Here is a 16,827-nt window from a genome sequence, read left to right as displayed (position 1 = left end):
TTTCACACACTTGTAAATTATGTTCCTATGACATGGCGATTAACAGATGGACAGTTTAGGTGGATTCCACAAGCCCTCAGAGGTGTAAGAATACTATATTTCAGGTTAAAATGATGAACATCACACTTTTAGCATTCACTTACTGCTCTGTCTTCACTTAAATATCTATCTTATTGTATCATGCTGGAGATAAATATTATTTACACAGAGACAGAGAGAGATTATGTTGATTTATTTAAACACTTAAATTTATGATAGTCTTTCCAGCGTTATTATAAGCTGGTTGTTCCATCTTACTTTTATTTCTCTCCCCGTTTTGAACTGCTTTTGCAAAAATAAAATAAAATTACTTTTAAAAAATTCACATGCAGAGAGACACACAAAATTTATCATTATATTAAATAAGCATTATAAAACAAATGCTTCTAAAATCTGTAGATGCCATTCCGGGAAAAATCCTGCCATGAAAAAGAAAGATGGTAATCCTTATTCTAAAATTACACCTGCATTTCTAAAACAGGTATGCCTCATGAGAAGATAGGAGACCTGGCTGGATTAAACCAAAGTTCAATTTAATTATTTATTTTTAAATTTTAGGTATCAGCTGTCTTACAAAAATACCCAGGACAGTAAAAACAACAAGGAAGGCTTAAAACAGAAAGTTTAAAGAAATTAAGAAACAAAAACAGAAGCAACAGATAACATCAACTGCAGTTTACTAAACCGATAAAGCCAGGAATAATAAAAATCAAAGAACAGGGCAAGCCACAAGCTGCTGAAATACAGAACTTCTCAGCCAGCCATTACACCACAGTTGTAGGTGGGATGTGCAAAAAGAGACAGTGGTTAATCTAAATTGCTCCTCTCTACTGTTACAACATAAAATAATTTTTAGCATCTAATTTAGTCCACCAGCATCCTGCTTCTCACAGTGTCCAAGCAGATGCCTCTAGGAAGCTCAAATGCCAGGAATGAAAGCCATAGCTCTTTTCTGCTTCCCAGCAGCTGATATTCAATGCAGTTCAATGTCATTACTTCAGATTTGAATATCTTGTTCTTTTAATTGTATTTATGGGCCATTTCATAATGCGGATACGTCTTTTGGATGTCTGCATTAAGCAATGAAGTAAAAGATGATCATACACGTGGCTCTGATCACAAGCACTCAGTGTTTCCTAAGCTACCTGATGTGGGAAACTGCAAATTTGTGTTTCCTAACGTGTCGGGGACTGGTACCATATTTGTGCCATTAGCTACAACTGTTTCTTTCTTCCATGGGAGCTCTCCAGGGATCAGCAGCAAATGGCTCATGGACCAGCATTGGTCCACAAACCATCATTTTGAGTAGCACTGTACTAACCTGTACACTTTTCGTTAAATGGGCACTAATGTCATAAATGCCCCCACTGCAACTTTTGTTTAGAAAGACTGTTTAGAAAGATCTTGACATATTTGCAAGTTAAGAGAAGCAGTGAAGTGAAAAAAAAGTGAAAACAATCTAGTGAATGAATATGTGAGCATATAGACTAGGATGGTAGAGTACCCCTGGCTTGTCACCCAATGAAGGTACCTGATTTGCCTGTCCTAAAATCCTACCCTGTTCAGTGGCACACAAAGCTATAACCCAACAAATAAAAACTTAATGGCTTGTGGTTGATAGGTATCCTCTAAGAAATTGTCTAGTAAAGCCATCTAAACCAGTAGCCATCTGCGCATCTTGTGATAATGAATTCCATATATCCATACAGATGTATCAAGAGGCTTGCAAAAGTTAATGGCCATTGGTCTTTTTACTAGCCTCTCAATAGGCCAATAGGCTGAATTTCCATGCTAGACACAGAGAAAGGGAACCCCCCTGCTGTTACCATTTTTCCATAATGAGTATGGAAGCCAAACAAACTGGTAGAGGAGGCACAGGTCTATCAATACTCCATTAGTCCTCTCACTTGCCTGGAGAGAATTTTGGTTGGATAGGAACATTACTCAGGGTGCTATGCTAATCCTAGCTTCATTTGGCAGAAGATCTGAGAGAGGAAATGGTGAGAAGAGAGGTGGTGAGAAAACATTCCTATGAGTATCAGTTTACATCACAGATCTCTCACACTAACTGCCCTCCCGGAGGCATTCTTGACTCTTTAATGTGAAGTGTTCTTCCACTTCTGACAATCTTGTGCCACCTATGGAGACTAGGCAAGTTGTTAAATGGAAGTCTACCTTAATTGTATATTATATAAAGAGCTCCTTTCTTTTGTCCATATTGCCAATTCATTTCATAACCACACATTTCACATAACCACACATTACAGGAGGTGTAAGGACTTCTTCCTCTTCATATTCTCAGTACCATATATAATATGATTAAATGCTATCATGCTTTCCCTCTGTGTCTAGTTCTTTTTCCCACGGAAGAAAACCATGAATATTTCAGCTTTTGTATACCCGCCAACTGTTCTGATTTGGCAAAGACAAGCCTGATTAAATGTTCTGCTCTCCCACTTTTTTAGCTCCTTTTAAAATGTCCCATCTCTCTCCTCCTCTCACTTCCTTCTTTCTCCTTAGGCTACTTCAGTTATTGCAAACTGAGTGGTTAAAGTGCAGAAGTAGTTTGCACTCAGTTAACTCAGCAGGGGAGAAGAGAGGTGGAGTGAAATCTTTCCCTTCCACGTAAGCACATGCAAAAACAAACTGCTGCAGCTTCTCCTAGTTTTTGACTTCTACATTAATAACTTGTGCCAGTTTGACCACATTCTGATGGTGCTTAACCACACATGCCCCAATTTTTATCTGTTAAATGTTGGAAGGTATGCCTTTCCACAAAGGAAAGTGGCTCCAATCCCTCAGTTATTATGGTTCCCCTTGCTGGCACCCTTTTTAAAAAAGCTTTGATTATTCTTTTCATGACAGAGTCACTAAAACTATATGCGGTATTTTACACAGGGCTGGCCACACCACTGGTTTGTAGATCTAAAAGCAAAAAAGCAGCTTGTGCCATTTGTTGTTGCCGTGTACCTTCAAATCATTTCCGACTTATGGCATACCATAGGCCTTCTTTTCCAAGTGGGCTTTGAGGAAGACAGAGCCAAAAAAAACTTCAATTTGCTCTTGCTATGCCAGTCTGAACTTACAGAGTTGCACCCAGGCTTTACTGCTGTGAGGAATACGGTGTCAAATAAAAATAAAATAAGAATAAAATAAATTCTAGACACTCGCCAAGAGCAAGATCCAACTCTCCATGCCCACCCTACTGTATGATAGCCCCTGGCCAGAGACCTCCCAGACCAGAGACCTGGTGACGCATCCCTTCCTTCACTATCGTTCACAACCTTGCTCTGTGCAATGAACATCTTTCCATCTCTGTTGAGCCCTGGAGCCTTCTTTACATAGCTGATGCTCGCCTCCCAGTCCACCTCCCTGACAGAGCGAGAGGCAGCTTACCCCAGGGCAGTGACACACTGCCGTGTGGTTGGAACATGTGGCCGCATACTGACTTTATCAAGGTAACAGGGCTGTGAAGGCAGTGTGTGTGTGTGTGTGTGTGTGTGTGTGTGTGTGTGTGTGTGTGTGTGTGATGGGAGAATGCAGCTCCATCTCCTGTGAACAGAGACCAACCTGATCTGACATGGTTCAAGGGGATTTGTCTGCCCTGTCAGCTACCTACCAGCATGAATATGAAGGGGCAGGAATAAGGAGTGAAATAAAACCTAATATTTCCTCCTGGAAACCAACCAGAGTGTGGTTCTGTGGCTATTTTGCCCATCCACCAATAGAGCATCTTAGCACCCATAAGGGACTGCTGCTGCTTATATTTATTGGATTAATCTAACTGTGCCACTTGCCCCAGGCTTGTGTTACAACGCACACCATCAAATGTAAACTCAACATCAACTTAATTTTTTTAAATTTAAATTTACCAAAGCTACATCCTTAATTAAAGCAAACTATGAATCTCTGTTACTAGGGATGGTACCGACTGTTCAGCAGAACTTTGAGACAGTCAGAGCTCCAAAAAAGTGTGGAGAGGAGTGTTGGACTCTAGGTCCAAGAATCCCCAGTCCTATCCAGGTCAGCTGGAGAGTTGTAGTCCAAGAAGTGAGCTCTGAGCACACTTTTCAAGACCAGCCTTGTTGCTGCATTTACTTCAGAAACGTGTTTCTCACCGTCCTCTCAATAAGTCACATTTCTATTAATCAAGTAAGTAATCAGTTAACAGCAGAAATACAGATTTATTCAGCTATATATCCATTGTATTCAGTGGGGCTCACAGACATGTGAACACTTAAAGTCGAGCCTATACCTGAACATCTTTGCACATCAGAATAATGACACCTCTAAATAACAAAGCAAACGTTCTTTTTTGTTTTCTTTTGATTGTTATATTCAGTGCAGATTCTGAAATGTTTTGTCTTCATAATCCAATAGAAGGAAGTCAAACAGGCACATATAACCAGAGGTGAGCAATACATTTTCAATTTTTAATTTTAATAATCAGAAAAGACCTGACATTCATTTCTGGCTGGAAGTGAGACTAAACAAGGTCTCTGTGTATGTGTGAGTCCCTATCGATCCCTTCAAGTTGCCTGTTGACTTATGGTGACTCCATGAATTTCATAGAGTTTTCTTAGAGAAAGAATACTCATATATGATTTTGCCAGTTCCTTCTTCTGAAATATAGCCTATAACACCCAGTATTCATTGGCAGTCTCCCATCCAAGTACTAACCAGGCTTGACCTTCCTTAGATTCCAAAATCAGATGGGATCTGGGCCATCGACTAACTTAAGCAGTTTTAAAAGAGGCTGACCATAGTTAGCTTCTAAGATCAGAAAGGATTGGTTGCTTTTACACTGAACCAAAGTCCTATATCTTGCTTTAGAAGAGAATTGTCACTCCTTGAGATTTCTAGGAGTCGTGATCCTCTTTCCTGGAGCAAACCTAGGCAAAGAACAGGAAGCAGGAGGAATCAAAGGGCCTGAACAGAGATGCAAAAATAAAGCTGCTTCGGAATGCTGTTTAAATGCTGCATGCGTCCTAAGAGGCCGGAAGTCACACCAAAGCCACGGTCCAGTCTTAAGGACTAGAGTACAGCTTTGGCATGGCTTTTGGCCTCTTAAGATGCGCGTGCCCTTTACAAGCATACCTCCAAAGTGACCTGAAGCAGTTTTATTTTGGCCTGTCTGTTCAGGCCCAAAGTTTGCAAAAACAGGCAGAACCCCCTGATGTCCACAGGCTAGCTGTTTTCCAGCCCTGACATACACCAACTTTCTAAATCTGTACTTAGGAATATACGAAGCTGTGTTATGCCAAGTCAGACCATTGGTCTATTTGACACAGTGTATATTGACAGCTGCTTAATGGGACTCCAAACAGGAGTCTTTTTCTTGGTGCTATCTGAAGGTGCTGGGACTTTCTTCATGAAAAGCAAGTACTCAACCATTCAGCCACGGTAATCCACATGGCTCTTCTCCTACAGAGTAGGAATATCGTTATGATAACACATCATCAGTAGAAACAAATGTGTTTATGGCCGTACTTCTTAAGAAGGGCAGAAAGCATACTTAAATGTTACAACAAGATTTTTTTTAGCGGTGGCACTCACATTACGAGAATGCCTCTTCTAAGATGATGCTGAGAAAATCTGTTACACAATGTATCACATGTTGTATATGAGACCAAAGATGCATCAACATAACTGGATAATAGATTGCCAAATCTGCAAGTTCTCTTACTTTTAGCCTAAAAAATATACATATATCCAATTAGAATACTATCTCAAGAAAGGATGGGCTCTGTAACCCAGAAGAAATTTGCAACCAATGAATTGTAGTTTCAATACATCTTCCATTTTGGGCCACTTAGTATGAGGAAAGTGATCACAGGGTCCCAGAAGTCAGTGTGCCGTGCAAAGGACTATGAAAGAGTACTAGGATGGGAAATGAAATATATAAAGATGGGTAGGCATCCAAAGAGAGAAGCATCTCAGGAATTATTTTAGATTGTACATCTTGATGAACATTTGTTCCTCACAAATTATGGGATCCCACTAATAGGCGTCTAACAATCCTGCACCTAGCTATGACCCTTTTATACTGCTTTGCCCCTTCTCTGCCACCACTGGGCCAAATGCTATTACATAAAATGTCTCCTTAGCTTGAAGATTCTCTCATACACACATATCACCATTGCATAAAACACAATATTTAGGATACTGGATAAATTAAATATCCAGCTCACACAGACACACACATTTACATTTTGTTCTTTGCAATGGGGTGCCAGCCTTGAAGATTTCTAAGCTCCCTGAGCTAGACTGTGCGGGGGGAGGTTGCACTCATGTTTATAACAGTCTGTTTGGTGCCTGTGAGGATAAAAGTCTGTGCATATGTGAGGAAGAGATGGGGATAATTTTGCATATCTGTGAATGATTCTAGCCATTTTATGCATATGTATGTATGGAGTGCGAATTCATATTGCATCATCATGCTCTACGGCTCTGCAGGTATTTTTAGGAATGTGTAATCGATTTTCTCTCGCTCTCTCTGTATGAATTTGTGGGTATGCAGAGTTGTTTCCAATGGCATAGATTTCTTCTCATGTTTCTATACCAACTTTCTGTCCGTTCTGATAAATTATCTTTGCTTAACTTCCTTCCTTCCTCGCCTGCACTCTCTCTTTCTCTCTCTCTCTGTGCGTGTGACTGTGGAAACATGTGTCTGCCTTTCTGCAGATCACTGTGTGCCTTTGCCTTCATGGAGCAGGTGCCTATCTTTTCCTCTCCATCTGGTTGAAAATTGGTTATTCAAATGAGAAATTAAGCGAGAATGAGAGAGAGAGAGAGAGAAGGAACATCCCCTCCTATTTTCTTTTTTATATATAAGTGAATTATTGGGGAGTTCTAGTGGGGGGGGGGGAGTTGTTTAACTCAGGTTTGTAAAAGCTACTCAGCTGGTCATCTGTAAAGTGTCTCCAAGGCAGAGCCAGGACATGTTATCAACATGATCGATCTGTCTAAACCAAGAGCAACAAAGATATATGGAGGCAGGCAGGCCAATTACTCTTGAAAGGCTTGCTTAACAGAAAATAGTGATACCTTAATTGGTCTAACCAAAATGCTATTATACATGTTGCAAGCGTTTGAAGCTCCGTATACTTTGCTATATGGCCAACACAGCTACCTCTGGATATGTTTTCTTGTTTAACGGGATATCTAAAATTATTATTTAAGATTATCTAAGATCATCAGCAGAGGCCTCGTTATATATCCCACCATCCTGTGAGGCTACGCTGGTGGGTACACATAGCACAGCTTTCTCTACAGCAGCATTAAAACTGTGGAATTCCCTCCCAAACTGGGTTGTCAAAGTTAATACTGGAAAAGGTTCTTGTAACTTTAATGGGTTGTGTAGAAAAGGGAATTTTCAGCAGATATTGCTTGTCATGGAGTCAGGGAACAAGCAACATATGCTGAAAGTTCCTCTTCTACATAACCATTAAAGGTACAGAAGCTCACTCCAGTTTTCAGTCTAGCAAGGCTCCATCCCTTCTGGGTTTCTAGCAGTGAAGACTATTTAGTGTTGCCTTAAATTAGGAGTTTCTGCTGTCATGTCTTTTTAAAATGTTTGGATGGTTTTTATGTAATTGCTTTTTAAGTTATTTCTTTAGTATCCGTAAAGTGTTTTTTATCAATTGTGCATTATCTTGGGCACCTTGGTGTTTGACAGGCAATAAATGCCTCAAATGAATAATAAGAAATACATTTTCATTGCTGGATCAAAAGAACCAGGTTGATCACAGAGTTGGTTTAGAAATATAAGGCAGATTCACTGGCCTAGATTAGATGGAAAGAAGTACAGTCAGCCCTCCGTATCCACAGATATTTTTATCCATGAATTCAAGCATCCACAGCTTGAAAATATTTTTAAAATATATAAATTCCTAAAAGCAAATCTTGATTTTGTTATTTTATATAAGGGGCACCATTTTATTATGCCATCGTATTTAATGGGATTTGAACATGAACATCCATGGATTTTGATATCCATGAAGCGTCCTGGAACCAGACCCCAGCGGATATCAAGAGCCTACTGTACACAGAATCATAACTCCTTGGATGTAATGAATCTGGAGTAACTATTAACCCCTGTTTTTACGTTCATGTTTTCTATTGCACTCTGTAAACCTAGTCCACCCATAAATGTGCATTGAGCACAAAAGATGACTAAGGTTTTAAGAGACTTCTTATCTATTTTAATGTTAAGTAAGATTAATGTTTAGTATATACAGATTCTTTGACAGCAGTGTAAATTTCTCAAATCTGTGTTATTTATTTGACAACACAGAGAAAATGTAATCCTCATCCATCTGTGTTTGGCAAACTGACACCATCAAAGACTTTCAGTAATGGCTAATCCCATACAAACATACCTGAATCAGATTTTAGTTCAATACACACATCCCAACTGTATTGTGATAGCTATTTTGCTATATTATCAAAAGGGTTGCAGTGATGAAGCACACAGTAGGGAGTTACTTTGACCAACAAATGGTTTATATGAGATGGAGAAAGGTCCATACTCTTGTCCTGGATGCAAGGTATATTCCTCTCTATGAATTAGTCTGCTATTTTATACCCACTTATCTGGGAGTAGGCCTCACTGAATTAAATGGGACTAACTTCTCAGCAGACAGACACAGAGTTGTCCTGTTAAATATGTAGAAAATAATTTGCCAGTTCCATTACTTTTGGGACTCATCACATACATTGGTACCATGACATACTAAAAAATACTCTTAATGGTCTTAATGGTCTCTGATCATGGCCTATGAAATTATCCAGAATGCCAGAGTGCCAGTTCATAATTTTTCATCAGCATCTTGTACCAACATTTCTATTATGAATCAGGTACTGCCTTAACTATACCTTTGGCATAAAGACACAAAATGAGTAATTACTCTACAGTGTTCAATACATTTTCAAGATGCAGTCATTTTTAGTTCATGAATCATCTGCCTTTGAATCAATTCATAACTTTAATCCATTCATTCAAATTCATATTTGTATTTGTAAAATATGATTGTTCATTGTTTTTTTTAAATGTTGAAGGAAATAGAAGATAACTTTGAATTAGGATGGCACTATTCCTCCTGACCTTTGGCCAACAATCAAATTGTATCATTTTGTCTCTCCTTTGGCTTTAAAAATTTGGCTTTTAGAATATTCTGTTCCTAAATAAAGTTTTGTTTTGGTTCTGTTTTTATATTATGATTTTGTTGCACAATGTTTTGGGAATCCTGGTTGCCAGAACACTGAATTATACATACTTTTGCTAATAAATAAATAATATTTAATAAACAAAAGAGATCACCCACAAATACCAGATGCTGTAGGCTGTGTTTCAGAGGAAGGAACTGGCAAAACCACCTCTGAGTATTCCTTGCCTAAGAAAACCCCATGAAATTCATTAGGTTGCCATAAGTCGACAGGCAATCTGAAGGCACAGACACACATGCACACTGTCCATTTGTAGAATAAATGTGTATCGTTAGCATTCTCTTTTACATTCTCAGTTACTGTAGCAAAACCCAGAATGAACACATCTTCAAGAAATAAATGAGTGCGCTTCTAACTTACGGGGAGAATTATTAAAATGGGTGGCTACTTGATTAATTTACTAATTCAATTTGATCAATTTACTGATTAAACCAATTCATTTAAACAGTAAGTACAAAAGATGATGAAAAGGAATTCCAAGAAATCACTCTCAACGTGGCCCTGAAAGTGAAGCCATTTATTGTCAGAACAATCAGTTACCCAGAGATCTTTGCAGGCTGACACATGCAGCCAGAAAGAATATACAGTTACTCACAAATCTCTGTTCTAAGCATCGTCACTGCAAGGCAGTGGATGATTGTCCACATGCTTGTGCCCACGAGAGACTGATATGATATAGGAATCTGATGAAAGGAATCTGACAAGAGCTGACTTCCCAATCATATCCCTCATGCTCACCATATTACTTCAGGAAGTGGAGAAGGAAGGTTTGCTATGGGATGAGTATTACATCTTGTAAAGCACCATGTGCAGTGATGGCACTCTATAAATAAATAGATGATGATGATGATGATGATGATGATGATGATGATGATGATGATGATGATGATGATTGGATATAATGTTTATCAGTAATCAAGCCAGAATGCTATGCATTATCTTGGCAATATGATGTGATTCACCAGTACTTGCTGCCAAAAGGGCTGTCATGTGCAGATTGTGCGCTTCCACTATTGCCAACCTCCTTCTGCATGCTTCCCCTTTCAGCATAGTTCATATAGAAAAGCATGGTCTCAAAAGTGAGCCAAGTTACTCAGAAGGCACTGTCATGAGGTCTTGCATGCCAGATTTCATAATTGCATCCTCCAGCTCATTAGGTATTACTATTATTACTACTACCACCACCTCAGCATCCTAAACCAGAACTCATGGAATCCCACAAGTCCTCTTCTCTCTCAGAAGGTCCACAAATAATCCCATTTAAAGGTGAGGAAACCTATTTTATAGAAGGCATGTGGCATCCCATCAAGGCCAAAATGACTCCTTCTCCCCCCCCCATCACCCCTTTTCTCCCCTTCTTCCCCCAATAACTGGTCCTCATTCATCTGACAGAAATCTAGGCAGCCTTGCTGTTTCCATGGCAACGTTGCCATGGAAACTGCAGAGTCCATTCTCTCCTCTCATCCGCCATCCTTCACAACCACAGCCTTTCCCCAGGCAACCCCCCCCCAACAAAAAAACCCATCAGGGGGACTCAAGAAAGAGGATGAGAGGGGCAGGAGCTTTACCTATTCTACCTTTTGCACTTTGTTTGGAAGCCCAGGTGGGTCTTCTGGAAGACAGGGAATATTGCAAGACACATTATTAAGCTCACTACGTATTCACCACCACCACCCCACTCTTTGTTCTCTGCCAAGTAGTTAGCCAGATCCATCTTCTCTTTCAAATCTTTCTCATTTTATTGATTTTTAAAATCATGCTATGCATTGCCTCCCTCACATCCTATTAGACTCTGCCCCGCGTCTTTCCTTCACTCCATCGCTCCATCTTCTTCCACACCTGTCCATCACAGACTACCTGGAGTGCCCCCAGATAACCTTCTTCTGTGACAGATCCCTCCTTTCACTGTGTAAGTTTCCACTACCAGACACTTGTGAGTGGGCACAGCCTTGGCCTCAAATATTGTCTGTGACACCAGCTTCAATGGAGATTTGGAAGGCAGGATGCTGCTTCCATCAGTTTCAACTTGCGTGTTTTCCCACATACACAAACACTACTGCCCTTTCGTGCACATACATTGCTGCTCACACAGACATACTTTTTTAAAAAAAATTAACAAACAAAACATGACAATAAACAGAATACTAAAACAACAACAAATAAAAATAATGTCAGAGACAGAAAACTCTCAAATGTGGCTATTTCAAATTAAAATAACCACATAGACATATGTCAGGGTACACACAAATGCACTCATGCTGGTCTAACTCTGTGTGCATGCAAGGACTTCACGCATCCACGACTCTCTAAGCTCCTTTCCTATGCAATGTGTGTGTGTTGGCTTTGTGTCTCTATGCAATCCAGCCCATGTTCACAAATTGCATATATATGTTCACTGCTATCTCTGGTCACATACAAACACAGACTTATTAGTATACCTGTCCAAGTGTCCCTCATGTGTTCACAAAACCAACCCTTTTCAAACATGCATACACACTAAGGACATCAGAGGCATGTAGGTGCAGAATAGCACAGCGATCAGTTGTACCCCTATCCTGTCATCACAAACTCACACCTGGCACCTGTTTCTTCTTGTATCTGTTCCTCAGTTAAAATCCAGGCACTAGTGCAGTGCGGCAGCCCTCCAGGAGACAGCGGAAGCGAGTGGGGGAGTACTGTGGTTAATTTATGCCGGCTTTGCCAGTCGGTGAAATATCAGAAGAGTCAGCTTATATCATCTTCATTCAGCATGTGTGCGTGTGTAAAAGAGATTAAGACCAGGAGGGGAAGAAGCAAGTAATCCTCATGTGTAAATGTGACAGGAAGCAATCTTTTAAAAGCTGTCATTCCATAATTTCAATCAAAGGGATGTGTCCCAAAAGGAAAACACACTTAGATACAGTCACATAAAGTAACGTATTTACAATCCAGCCCCCCTTCCACAACACAAGCCGCCACATACCCAAAGCTGAAAGAGACGTAATGCACAACCTGTGATTTGATATGCACAAACACACAAAGGATCTGTCACATGCCCAGAGCTGCAGCAGTCTCTCTCACATACACACGAAACAAAAGCACACAGTTCTGAACATCAAATTGCAATGCACAAAAGCTTCCAATACATAAACAGACTAGCAGACAACCTCCCAGAATCAAAGAACAGTTGTATAAAGGCAATCAATGATGCATGCACATGCATTCACATACACTCAAGCAAATCTGTAAGAATTTGGAAAGGGACACAAAGCATTGCCACACATACTTAAATATATACATACATTCTAGCCAAACCATATGCACCATTAAAATCAATTGCATAATGATTGCCTCATCTCTCTTTCACCCACACATCAGGGACCACCTTCCTCTCAAGCCATCCCAAGAGCAATGCCACATCTCATCTGAATTCCAACACAGCCCTTCCACCTGATACTCAAACTGGGTTGAGCTTGCACCAGAATAAGATCTCTCTGTATTGCACAACACTGGCCAGTCCTTTTTGCACCAGAGAGCAATAACCTTTCTCCCGCATCCCAAAGTATCCATTAGTTTTTGACATGAGATCTGATTTGCTTATGTCTGTGTAATGCAAACCAGAATAACCTCTGAAGCAAAAGTGTACATTTTGAAACACACACCCATGTCCATGTACATACATACAGAGTGCACTGGAAAGCATGATCTAATAAATCAGGTACATTACATACACACATAGCCAAATTATTTAAAAGATCTTTTCCCCATCCATTATTCTGCCCCCCGTAGCAGTACTTGCCATCTTCCACTTTCTTGAGCCACTTTAGGCTCATCTGGCACACCCAGCTTTGGTTCCTAGAGGCACATAATCTGTCTCATGCCATGTTACACAAATATCAGGCTTACCTTGATCCGTTTTTCAAAAATCCCATACAAAATACTCCCTCTGTTACTGTTGATTTTTCTTGCTGCAGTCCAGGAATGACAAAAAGCTATTGTTCCTTTTTTTTAAGGGGGAGTGCTTGAAATTCCAGATGTTCCGCCACACCTTCAGTAAGGAAATACTTATTTTTTTTCCTAATAGAAAAAAAAAATGCCCACCTCAAAAGTGGGTACTTTCTATTAAAAAATAGAATTCCACTCTGGGAGAGGCAAGGCAACACATGAATTAGACATGATGCTTGAAGTATTCCATTGGCTGGTTGGCAAGCAGAAAGCTGTTCCGATTGGCGCAGGAAATGTGCTTGATGGATAACCACAGCCCCTCACTCAAACCTGTGTCCCCCTCCTCCAAACTGCTCCAAGTCCCAAAGGAGTGAAGAGGCTGAGTAGGAAGAGCTTTCATTAACAAAAAGAGTGAGCATCCAGCAAAGGAAGGGGCAAAAAAGAGTGGGATGCAGGAGCATGGGATTGGATAGGGAAGGCTGTCAATCAAGTAGGATAATTCATCCACCTTTCTATCCCTCTTCTTCTCAGTCTCCCTCTCTCTCTCTTTACTGCTTGAAGAAAAGAGTGGAGGAAAGTTGTGCTGCCATCTCATTCTACTTCATCTTAAAATGTGCATTCTAGGAACCCTAGACATCCTAATTCTTAGGAACTATTCACATTGTTCCAGTACTGGAAACTGGAGCAGCTGTTCCAGTTCATCATATTCCTGTACACAATGAAGGCAATGATGGATTATGCTTGGGACTCTCTAACCTTTTTTGGTGGCTGCCTTAGCCAGTGTTTTTAGAAGGCTGCCAGAACCTGCCAAAAATTGGGATGAAGGGAAAGACAACGATTAGGTTGATAGCTTTAATAAAGCCCCACCACATACACACACACACACACACACACACAGAGGCCGCCTCTCACATTCCAAAATCTGTGCACTGTAAGAAGAATTTTCCATTGGTCCATATTAATCACTGGCACTTACCTTAATGTCAATTGTGACATGAAATTACAGCCTTAAAACACACACACGCAATAAATGGAGGCTTTTTCATATAACCTGCTTGATTCCAGGCTCCGCAGAGTGGCTTTTATGCCACTTTATGTTTCTTTTATTCTGTTTATTTCTTTTCAGCTGCTCTCAAACCATGTTGTTTTAAGATTTCTCTTTTTAATTTGCCTTTGCTGCAGCCAGCTTGCCTGGCAGCTTGTGTAAAGAGTTTTTTTAAAAGCTGTAGCTGTAGGCTATTTTTCAGAGGAAGGAACTAGCAAAACCACCTCTGAGTATTCCTTGCCTGAGAAAACCCTATGGAATTCCATGGGATCATCTTAAGTCACCAAGTGACTTGAAGGCACACACACACACACAACTGAGGTCCTCTGCAGTGCTCAGGCCCTTCCTGCCTCCTGGTAAAGTATGCGCAGGAGCCAGGAGGTAGGGAACAAGTAGATCTCTTTTCATTTTTTTATGTTAAAATTAAGGTATATTAATTTTAATCCCCGTCCTGCTGCTTACCATGTATCAGAAAGAAAACAAATGTACTCCTTTTTCTTTAGTTTTTACAGAGGGGTGTGTGGGGAGGAGAGACAGAGAAACCCAGGTAGCATGATTGGGGGGGGGGGGGTTACCAGTTTAGACTCATCTCATGCCCTGGACCTAAACTTGAGACCTAGTGATGTCATGTTTTGTGCATTAGGTACCAACCACAGATGCTCACAGCTTGTCATCCAAACACATAAACACATAACTGTTGTAGCACCATCCTATGGAATCCTAGGATTTGCAGTTTGTTATAGCACCAGAGCATACACATAGAGAAGGCCAAATAGTTCACAAAACCATTGCATTGAGCCATGGCAGTTAAGGTAGTATCAAGCTGTATTAATTCTGCAGTATACATGCACCCAGACCCTAACCTGTTTAGAGCCGTAAAGATCAAGATCAACACCTTGAAGTGAGCCTGGAAAACAAATCAATAACCAAGGGCTGAGCTTTCCACATAGGAATTATATGAGCATGATTGCTGGCGATGACAGTGGTTACATTTTGCCTGAGTTCATTTTACCTGAGCAGCATGATCTACTTCACACATAAGCAAGGTGTGCAGCCTTCTAGATGTTGTCAGGCAACATTCCTGACCACCTGTGATGCTGGCTGAGAACGCTGGGAGCTACACTCTGACACCTTCCAGAAGGCTGTACTTTACTCACCTCAATCTACTTTATTACAACCGTAGATGATGATGATGATGATGATGATGATGATGATAACAATAATAATATTTATTTATTTATTTATTTATTTATTTATTTATATTCTGCCTTTCCCTTTCGAGGATCTAGGCGGGTAACAACAGTCCAATATAACATTTAAAAATAGTAGTAACATGATCCCAATCCCCTAGCCCACCCCCCCTTCTGCTAAAATACAAATAAAATATCATACTATATAATAACAGTAGCAGTATCACACATTACACCCAGTTGCATACAGAACGTAGCTAAAATTAGGAGCATGGAAAAATATTTACAGGAGTGGTCATCGGAAGAGACAGTGGGTAAGTGAGCAGTTCAGGTTCTCATTTTGGAGGGTTTGTAGTTTGGTGAGGCACTGGAGCGCTCTGACTGAGAATTCAAAATGTTCCTTCCTAAACTACAAATCCCAGGAGATGTAACCATAAGATGTTGCCATGGCAGTTATAGTGTAATAATAGTTGTTTAGTGTGAAAAGACCCTCAATCTATGGTTAAGAAAACTATCCATAGGTAAGCCTAAAAGATAGTTACACACTTGGTATCCCAGATATATGGGTGGGGTAGGGTACCTGCTGAAAGTCAGTATAATATAGTGGTTTGAGTGTTGTACTATGGAGATTATCACATGGGGGCTTGCCGTCCTTAAAATGTGTCGAGATCACACCTAAAGCATGAGGGTGTGATTTCCAATCACGCTTGTGTCCCATTATTAAATCATCATGGAGGCATCCCATCATTAAAGCATTCATGGAGCCACCATTTCTCTGCATAATGGGAACTTCTGTTATGCAGAGAAATGGTGGCTCCGCAAACGTTTTAATGACAGGATGCCTGCATGACAATTTCATCACAGGAGACAAGCGCAACCAGTGATCACACTCTTGCACTTTAGGGATGATCTAGCCACGTTTTAAGGACGGTAAGCCTCTGTGTGATAATCTCTGCTTGGCCATGAAACCGACAGGGTGACCTTGGGCAAGTCACACTCTCTCAGCCTCAGAGAATGGTAATGGCAAACCCCCCTCTAAACAAATCTTACCAAGAAAACCCCATGATAGGTTTACCTTAGGGTTGCCATTAGTCGGAAACAAGTTGAAGGCCCACAACAACATCAACAACAAGAGTACCTGCTACTGACAGAAATGCATACAGTACATGTTCAGAGTATCCTCCTCTTTATCACTGCGAAACAAAGAAGTTTATAGACTAAGCACTGGAGAAAGTCCCAAGCACTGGACCAAAGAGAACCAGCAAGGAAACAGTGATAGGGAAACTTCACTCAATGGAGTAAAAGCGGGGCCATGTAGTTCTATCAGTATGGCATAAGAACCTTTGCTTGGACCATGCAGTACTACTATTGCTTTACCTATTGAGTTTCTGCCCATCACAC

The 16,827-nt window shown here is 40.4% G+C and overlaps 1 protein-coding gene across 3 annotated transcripts in view; it reads right to left on the bottom strand.

The window, feature by feature from the left end:
• Positions 1-13,316, bottom strand: part of LOC149303710 (protein shisa-7-like) — a 37,864-nt gene extending 24,548 nt beyond the window's left edge. For all 3 annotated transcript variants that reach the window (XM_089481040.1, XM_089481041.1, XM_089481042.1), the window contains exon 1: positions 13,153-13,316. The gene's annotated coding sequence lies outside the window, so the exon portion shown is untranslated. The remainder of the gene's footprint in view (positions 1-13,152) is intronic.
• Positions 13,317-16,827: the final 3,511 nt, after the last annotated feature.

Source organism: Sceloporus occidentalis, unplaced genomic scaffold, assembly GCF_023333645.1.
Source record: "Sceloporus occidentalis isolate IW3139 unplaced genomic scaffold, rSceOcc1.0.p SCAF_14, whole genome shotgun sequence".
NCBI lineage: Eukaryota > Metazoa > Chordata > Lepidosauria > Squamata > Phrynosomatidae > Sceloporus > Sceloporus occidentalis.
This window is presented reverse-complemented; position numbering and strand designations above follow the sequence as displayed.